Here is a 7,985-nt window from a genome sequence, read left to right on the forward strand (position 1 = left end):
AATTTTTCTGATATGAGAATTGCTACTCCAGCTTTCTTTTGGTTTCCATTTGCATGAAATACCTTTTTCCACCCCCTCACTTTCAGTCTGTATGTGTCTCTAGGTCTGAAGTGGGTCTCTTGTAGACAGCATATGTAAGGATCTTGTTTTTGTATCCATTCAGCCAATCTGTGTCTTTTGGTGGGAGCATTTAGTCCATTTACATTTAAGGTAATTATCGATATGTATGTTCCTATTCCCTTTTCTTAATTATTTGGGGTTTGTTATTATAGGTCTTTTCCTTCTCTTGTGTTTCTTGCCTAGAGAAGTTCCTTTAGCATTTGTTGTAAAGCTGGTTTGGTGGTGCTGAACTCTTTCAGTTTTTGCTTTTTTGTAAAGGTTTTAATTTCTCCATCCAATCTGAATGAGATCCTTGCTGGGCAGAGTAATCTTGGTTGTAGGTTTTTCTCCTTCATCACTTTAAATATGTCCTGCCAGTCCCTTCTGGCTTGCAGTGTTTCTGCTGAAAGATCAGCTGTTAACCTCATGGGGATTCCCTTGTGTGTTATTTGTTGTTTTTCCCTTGCTGCTTTTAATGTGCTTTCTTTGTATTTAATTTTTGACAGTATGATTAATATGTGTCTTGGAGTATTTCTCCTTGGATTTATCCTGTATGGAACTCTCTGTGCTTCCTGGACTTGATTAACTATTCCCTTTTCCATATTAGGGAAGTTTTCAACTATAATCTCTTCCAATATTTTCTCAGTCCCTTTCTCTTTCTCTTCCTCTTCTTGAGCCCCTATAATTCGAATGTTGGTGCATTCAATGTTGTCACAGAGGTCTCTGAGAATGCCTTCAGTTCTTTTCATTCTTTTTTCTTTATTCTGCTCTGCAGTAGTTACTTCCACTACTTTATCTTCCAGGTCACTTATCCATTCTTCTGCCTCAGTTATTCTGCTATTGATCCCTTCTAGAGTGTTTTTAATTTCATTTATTTTGTTGTTCATTGTTGCTTGTTTCATCTTTAGTTCTTTTAGGTTCTTGTTAAATGTTGCTTGCATTTTCTCTATTCTATTTCCAAGATTTTGGATCATCTTTACTATCATTATTCTGAATTGTTTTTCAGGTAGACTGCCTATTTCCTCTTCATTTGTTAGGTTTGGTGGGTTTTTATCTTGCTCCTTCACCTGCTGTGTGTTTTTCTGTCTTCTCATTTTGCTTATCTTACTGTGTTTAGGGTCTCCCTTTTGCAGGCTGCAGTTTCGTAGATCCTGTTGTTTTTCGTGTCTGTCCCCAGTGGCTAAAGTTGGTTCAGTGGGTTGTATAGGCTTCCTGGTGGAGGGGACTAGTGCCTGTGTTCTGGTGGATGAGGCTGGATCTTGTCTTTCTGGTGGGCAGATCCATGTCTGGTGATGTGTTTTGGGGTGTCTGGGGACTGATTATGATTTTAGGCAGCCTCTCTGCTAATGGGTGGGGTTGTGTTCCTGTCTTGCTAGTTGTTTGGCATAGGGTGTCCAGCACTGTAGCTTGCTGGTTGTTGAGTGAAGCTGGGTGCTGGTGTTGAGATGGAGATCTCTGGGAGATTTTCACCTTTTGATATTATGTGGAGCTGGGAGGTCTCTTGTGGACCAGTGTCCTAAAGTTGGCTCTCCTACCTCAGAGGCACAGCACTGACTCCTGGCTGAAGCACCAGGAGTGTTTCATCCACATGGCTCAGAATAAAAGTGAGAACAAGTAGAAAGAAAGAAAGAAAGAAAGAAAGAAAGAAAGAAAGAAAGAAAGAAAGAAAGAAAGAAAGGAAGGAAGGAAGGAAGGAAGGAAGGAAGGAAGGAAGGAGGGAAGGAAGGAAGGAAGGAAGAGGGAAGGAAAGATGAAAGAAAATGAAAGAAAGGAAGGAAGGAAAGAGGGAAGGAAGGAAGGAAGGAGGGAAGGAAGAAAGAAAAGAAAGAAAGAAAGAGGAAAGAGGATAAAATAAAGTAAGATAAAATAAAATATAGTTATTAAAATAAAAAATAATTATTAAGAAAAAACTTTTTTTAAAAAGAAAAAATACAACAACAAAAAACCCCCAAAATGGACGGATAGAACCCAGGAGAAATGGTGACAGCAAAGCTATACAAACAAAATCTCACACACAAGCATACACATACACACTCACAAAAAGAGGGAAAGTGGAAAAAAATAATAAATCTTGCTCTCTAAGTCCACCTCCTGAATTTGGGATGATTCGTTGTCTATTCATGTATACCACAGATCCAGGGTACATCAAGTTGATTGTGGAGTTTTAAACAGCTGCTTCTGAGGCTGCTGGGAGAGATTTCCCTTTCTCTTCTTTGTTCGCACAGCTCCCGGGGCTCAGCTTTGGATTTGGCCGTGCCTCTGTGTGTAGGTCGCCGGAGGGCGTCTGTTCTTTACTCAGACAGGACGTGGTTAAAGGAGCAGCTCATTCGGGGGCTCTGGCTCACTCAGGCCGGGGGGAGGGAGGGGTACGGAATGTGGGGCGAGCCTGGGGCGGCAGAGGTCAGCGTGACGTTGCACCAGCCTGAGGCGTGCCGTGCGTTCTCCCGGGGAAGTTGTCCCTGGATCCCGGGACCCTGGCAGTGGCGGACTGCACAGGCTCCCCGGAAGGGAGGTGTGGATAGTGACCTGTGCTTGCACACAGGCTTCTTGGTGGCGGCAGCAGCAGCCTTAGCATCTCATGCCCTTCTCTGGGGTCCACGCTGTTAGCTGCAGCTCACACCCATCTCTGGAGCTCCTTTAAGCAGCGCTCTTAATCCCCTCTCCTCGCGCAACAGGAAACAAAGAGGGAAGAAGAAGTCTCTTGCCTCTTCGGCAGGTCCAGACATTTCCCCGGACTCCCTCCCGGCTAGCCGTGGTGCACTAACCCCTGCAGGCTGTGTTCACGCTGCCAACCCCAGTCCTCTCCCTGCGCTCCGACCGAAGCCCGAGCTTCAGCTCCCAGCCCCGCCCGCCCCGGCGGGGGAGCAGACAAGCCTCTCAGGCTGGTGTGTACCGGTCGGCACCGCTCCTCTGTGCTGGAATCTCTCCGCTTTTCCCTCCGCACCCCTGTTGCTGTGCTCTCCTCCGAGGCTCCGAAGCTTTCCGCCTCTGCCACCTGCAGTGTCCGCCCGCGAAGGGGCTCTTCCTAGTGTGTGGAAACCTTTCCTCCTTCACAGCTCCCTCCCACTGGTGCAGGTCCCGTCCCTATTCTTTTGTCTCTGTTTATTCTTTTTTCTTTTGCCCTACCCAGGTACGTGGGGAGTTTCTTGCCTTTTGGGAGGTCTGAGGTCTTCTGCCAGCGTTCAGTAGGTGTTCTGTAGGACTTGTTCCACGTGTAAATGTATTTCTGGTGTATCTGTGGGGAGGAAAGTGATCTCTGCGTCTTACTCTTCTGCCATCTTCCCGATAGACTAGATTAATTTTTTACAAAAGGCATATTGAGCTACGACTTTAAACATTCAGAGAGATGATTTTACTAGGAGTTCCAAATAAAGGTAACAAAATGGAAGCCTGACATACTGTATTGAATTGTATCACAAATGTGAGACTATTACTATGTTTTTTTAATGAGTTATAAAATAATGATGGAATATCAGGAGAAAGCATCATTTACAACATGTTTTTATTTTAAATTGTTTGACTATTTTTTTTAGCTTCAAAATTATATTGAGGATCCAATCATTTCTCATCACCTCCGCTACTACCACACTCATTCATTATAGCATCATTTCTCCATGGAAGAATTGTAGTGACCTTGTCATTTTCTTCATGTCTCTAAATTTAGCCCCCTAAATTCTATTCTCCATATAAAATACAGATTGATACTTGTAAAATAGAACTTACATTATGTTATTCTTTTGCTCAAAGTCTGCCTATGGCTTGACATCTAATTCAAAATAAAATCCAAATCCTTTTCATGATTTACAAAGCCTCTCATGATCAGATCCCATCACTTCCTTGATTCCATATCCTGACACTCCCATCCTTCCTGGACCTTATATCACAAGAAAAGTAAGTGATAGACTCATTTTTTACCTCTGTGTCTTTTTACTACTCCATCCTGTCTCTAACCACAACATTCTTTTCCTAATAACGGCATGCTGGATCCCAATATTCATTTGTATTTTTCTAAATGTTTCAGGACCATCTGTATGCTAAATAATTTATTCTAAAAATTTGCCTGGGATCAAGGTTAAACTTTTTGGAAATCAAATATTGATTGTTATAGAGTTTTGATGCCTTTGAACTTCTCCATGATTCCTCATAAACCACCCATATAGTATGTGCCTTAAAAGTGTTTAAAATCTATGAATCAATAATTTTTAATCTGTGAATCTATCCAATGTATGTATATTTAGGTACAGCTGGAGTCATATGCATTGACATCAAAGTTTTGTGTACATTGATCTCCAGCCTCAGATTTGCTTATAAATATAAAAATGGGAATGTGAGTATAACAACTGCTGAATGGTAGGCACTCTGCTCTGATGCTAGTCAATTCAGACTAAAGCTGATCTCTTCCATGGTGGTAAGAGTTTGAGCATCTCTCATTAGAGACCATGACTCCTAAATTAAGAGCACCTGCTATTGGTTGCAGTGAGGCCAATTCCATGGTAGTCATCCACCAGGAAAATTTTCTAAACCCATTTTGTTGTACATCTCAGTTACTCTGGTGACAACTCAAACTTTCAACATTTCACTCCACCAATGCTCACCCAAAAATGCTCATTCCTATAGTGGTCTGAACTTTCTTCTCTTCAACAAATTATATCACTGCCCCAATTTTTCTCTAAATATTGTTTTTTCCCTAGATCTTCTCTTTTCCATTCAGTGTGTGCCTTGAGTCCTCCTTTTACCTTTATACCTTATATTCATTGATTCATTTTCTGTTTCAGTTGTGTACCTTAACACGAGCCTCCCTCTGCCTGTGTGACACCTCATGTTCTTTCAGATTTTGGCTCATTTATCTCCTTCCTAAACCCTTCCCCCATCCTCATGTACCTACACTAGTTGCCTTTTGAAAATGTTTATCATGCATCGTATTTCCTTCTAAAATACATTTATCATACTGTTGACTGCTTTCTCTCATGTATTGCTTATTATACTATAAGCTCTCCAAGGGAAAAAGTTTACTGCTCTTTTTCACATTTGTATCACTACCATGGTAGTTTTAGGAAGAGCCCCAATGCATCTAGCATTGACTTTAAAAGGTAAGTATTCTAGAACCTAGAGAAACAGAGTACATCTGATTGATGGAACACTAAATCAAGTCATCAGACACAGAAGATAAATGACATTTTTTTCCCTTGGGTGTAATTTTTCTTGAACATATTATTTTAGATTAGCATTTCCTTCTGTAGCATATTTTGCCTTGTTATGAAACACTCCAAATAATTGAAATTATAAAAAGACAATTATATAAAGCTATAAAAAAGATAATTATATAAGTATTATAATTTTTAAAAATTCACCTCACTTTATTTTACTTTACTTTTTATTTTAAGTAATAACAGTTTACAGATAAAGGTGAAGCCTCTCTGTGCATTCCTACATAATGGCATATACCTCCTTCACTCTTCCTACATTTTGTATTTATTTCTTCCTTGTAGTTTCTATACCTTTATCACATATACTTGTATCCACAAAGTGAATAATTTTATTTTTTATGTTCTAAAATTTATATAAATGCTGTCAAGTTATCAACTAAAGTTGTAGTCATCTGAAGGCTTGACTAGAACTGTAGAATCCCTTTTGAGATAACTCACTCATATGGCTATTAGTAGAAGGCCTGCATTTCTCAACACACAGATCTCCCCATAGGGCTGCTGGAGAGTCCTCTCACATGGCAGTTGGCTTCCTCAGAGTGAGTGATGTAAGAAAGCAAGACGGAAGTCATGTGTTTTGTGTAGCCTAGCCCAGGAAATCATGTACTGTCATTTCCACGATATCTTATTGGTTATAGAAGCCAGCCCTATTTAATATTTGAGGAGTAAACAAGGGCCCAGAAGCTAAGGATTGGAAGCACCCTTGGACACTGGCTACCACAAGGTCTTTAATGTTGGGTCAGAGGTCCTGTCTCAAAGTGATATTGGAGACTTCAAGCCAGGGCTAGCTATGTCTAATTTTTTCTGACTTTTACAAATTCATCTTGCTACCTATGGCCAAAAATGAAGGCATAGAAGTGGTTTCGTCAAACGAATTTCATGAACCTTACACCAGCTTGTGGTTTCTAGCAATGAACCTGAATCAGGTCCTCTACTCACATGGGACACTGTCACATAAGCCACTTTCTTTTTACTTATGGATATAGAATCCGTTAAATGTGTGCTTTAGCCTCATGCAGTGTTTTGTGTTCTGATTCTAGTATGTGTGAGTTTTGCCTTGATTCGCATATATGACTATCTATATATATATTATATATATATATATTACATATAATTACCATGTATTTGTCACAGAATGAATGTATCAAAGTGCAAAGTTTACTATTTTGATTGGTAGCTTTCCTAATCACCAGCCAGCCAGACAAACTTGGTGCATGTTCTTAAAACTTATAACACAGTTTTAAAATCAGTTTATGTGTGGCTTCTGGAAAAAAGGAATAGCAGTGAGCATCCAGAGTCACTGTTAGTGTGCAGGAGGTGATCTCTGAAGAGTCATGAAGGTGTGAAGAAGAAAGTTTGGTTATATTACCTTGACTCAGTTTAAGACATGAGTAGGAGAACAACATAAAATTGGCCATAAAGATTTAGCAAATCCTTGGCTTCAGAAAACTCAAAGGTAAGATGGTAGCTTTCCTAGAACACTGCCACCAATCACAAGCTGGTATCTAATTATGGTTCTTTTATGGTTTGAGAGTAAAGATTGGATACAAATATAGAATAAAATTCTAGGCTAATGTATGAATAGTCACTTCACAATTATTTGACAGGTGGACAATTTTTGGAACTGTGTTCATTTGTATAATAGAGATGATTTTGTTTCACTTGGTTTCTTTCTGATATTGTCTGGCATTTCTTCATTAGTGAATCTCTTCACATTAATTGTAATTCCACTGTTTGACTTAATCTGACGCTTGCAATGCATATGATATCTTATTTACTTATTGATAAATTATCTCATAACAGTCTATGAGATCCATGTCCAAATGACTATAATCACTCAAATAGTCTTGGAAAATAATGGGTAACATTAGAAATGTCAATACCCAAGCAGAAAATTATTTTGACTAGTGAGGTTGAGAATTTATCAAGAATTATTCTTCCATGCTGTTACCAGATATGTCTTTACAAGGTTAATTTCTGTGTCCAATGTGATGAGAGCATAGAAAAATTCAAGTGTGTGTTGACTGTCAAGTATAGTTCTCTGAAAGAATGAGTAAATTTTTACATAAAACATTAAAAATGTTAAGTCGGCTGCTGAGAAATAGTGTTTATGTTTACAAATAAAATAAGAACATGAAACTAGAGCATGAAAGGAAGTTGAAATTTCAGAGATGACTGAGGTGTCATCAAGGGAAAGAAAAATGTATAGATTTCAAGAGAATTCATGTTCAGACTGAATATGATATATGAATGCCCCAACCTTATCCTCTGACTTTGAATGTTGAAATAAACCATACTTCCAGCAAAGTAGATGCTTTTGGAAAGAATTTGATTTTGCAATCTTCAAAAAATCCTGAAAAGTTAGGAAAAGGAATTCAAGGGAAAGAGCTATTTCCAAATAAAATAAGCAGAAATGGACTGATAAAGATCTAATAAGTCCAAATGAAAGAGCTCCTTCTAACCTGAGTGACAGCCATATGCTAGGTACTGTGAAGGGTACTTTAAAATATAGAATGCATGTAATTCTCAAAAGTGAGGTCAGGCATTGAAATCTACTATCTAGTTGCCAATGGAGAATGAAATAGTTCCTGGATCCTAAACTGAATTTCAAGTTCCTGGTGGTCTTTAGATTCCTTAGTTTGCTAAAACACTCTAGTAAACCACTGAAAATAATCTCAAAAG

Source organism: Aethalodelphis obliquidens, unplaced genomic scaffold (assembly GCF_003676395.1).
Source record: "Aethalodelphis obliquidens isolate GAN/ISIS:26980383/991018 unplaced genomic scaffold, ASM367639v1 scaffold6, whole genome shotgun sequence".
Lineage (NCBI taxonomy): Eukaryota > Metazoa > Chordata > Mammalia > Artiodactyla > Delphinidae > Aethalodelphis > Aethalodelphis obliquidens.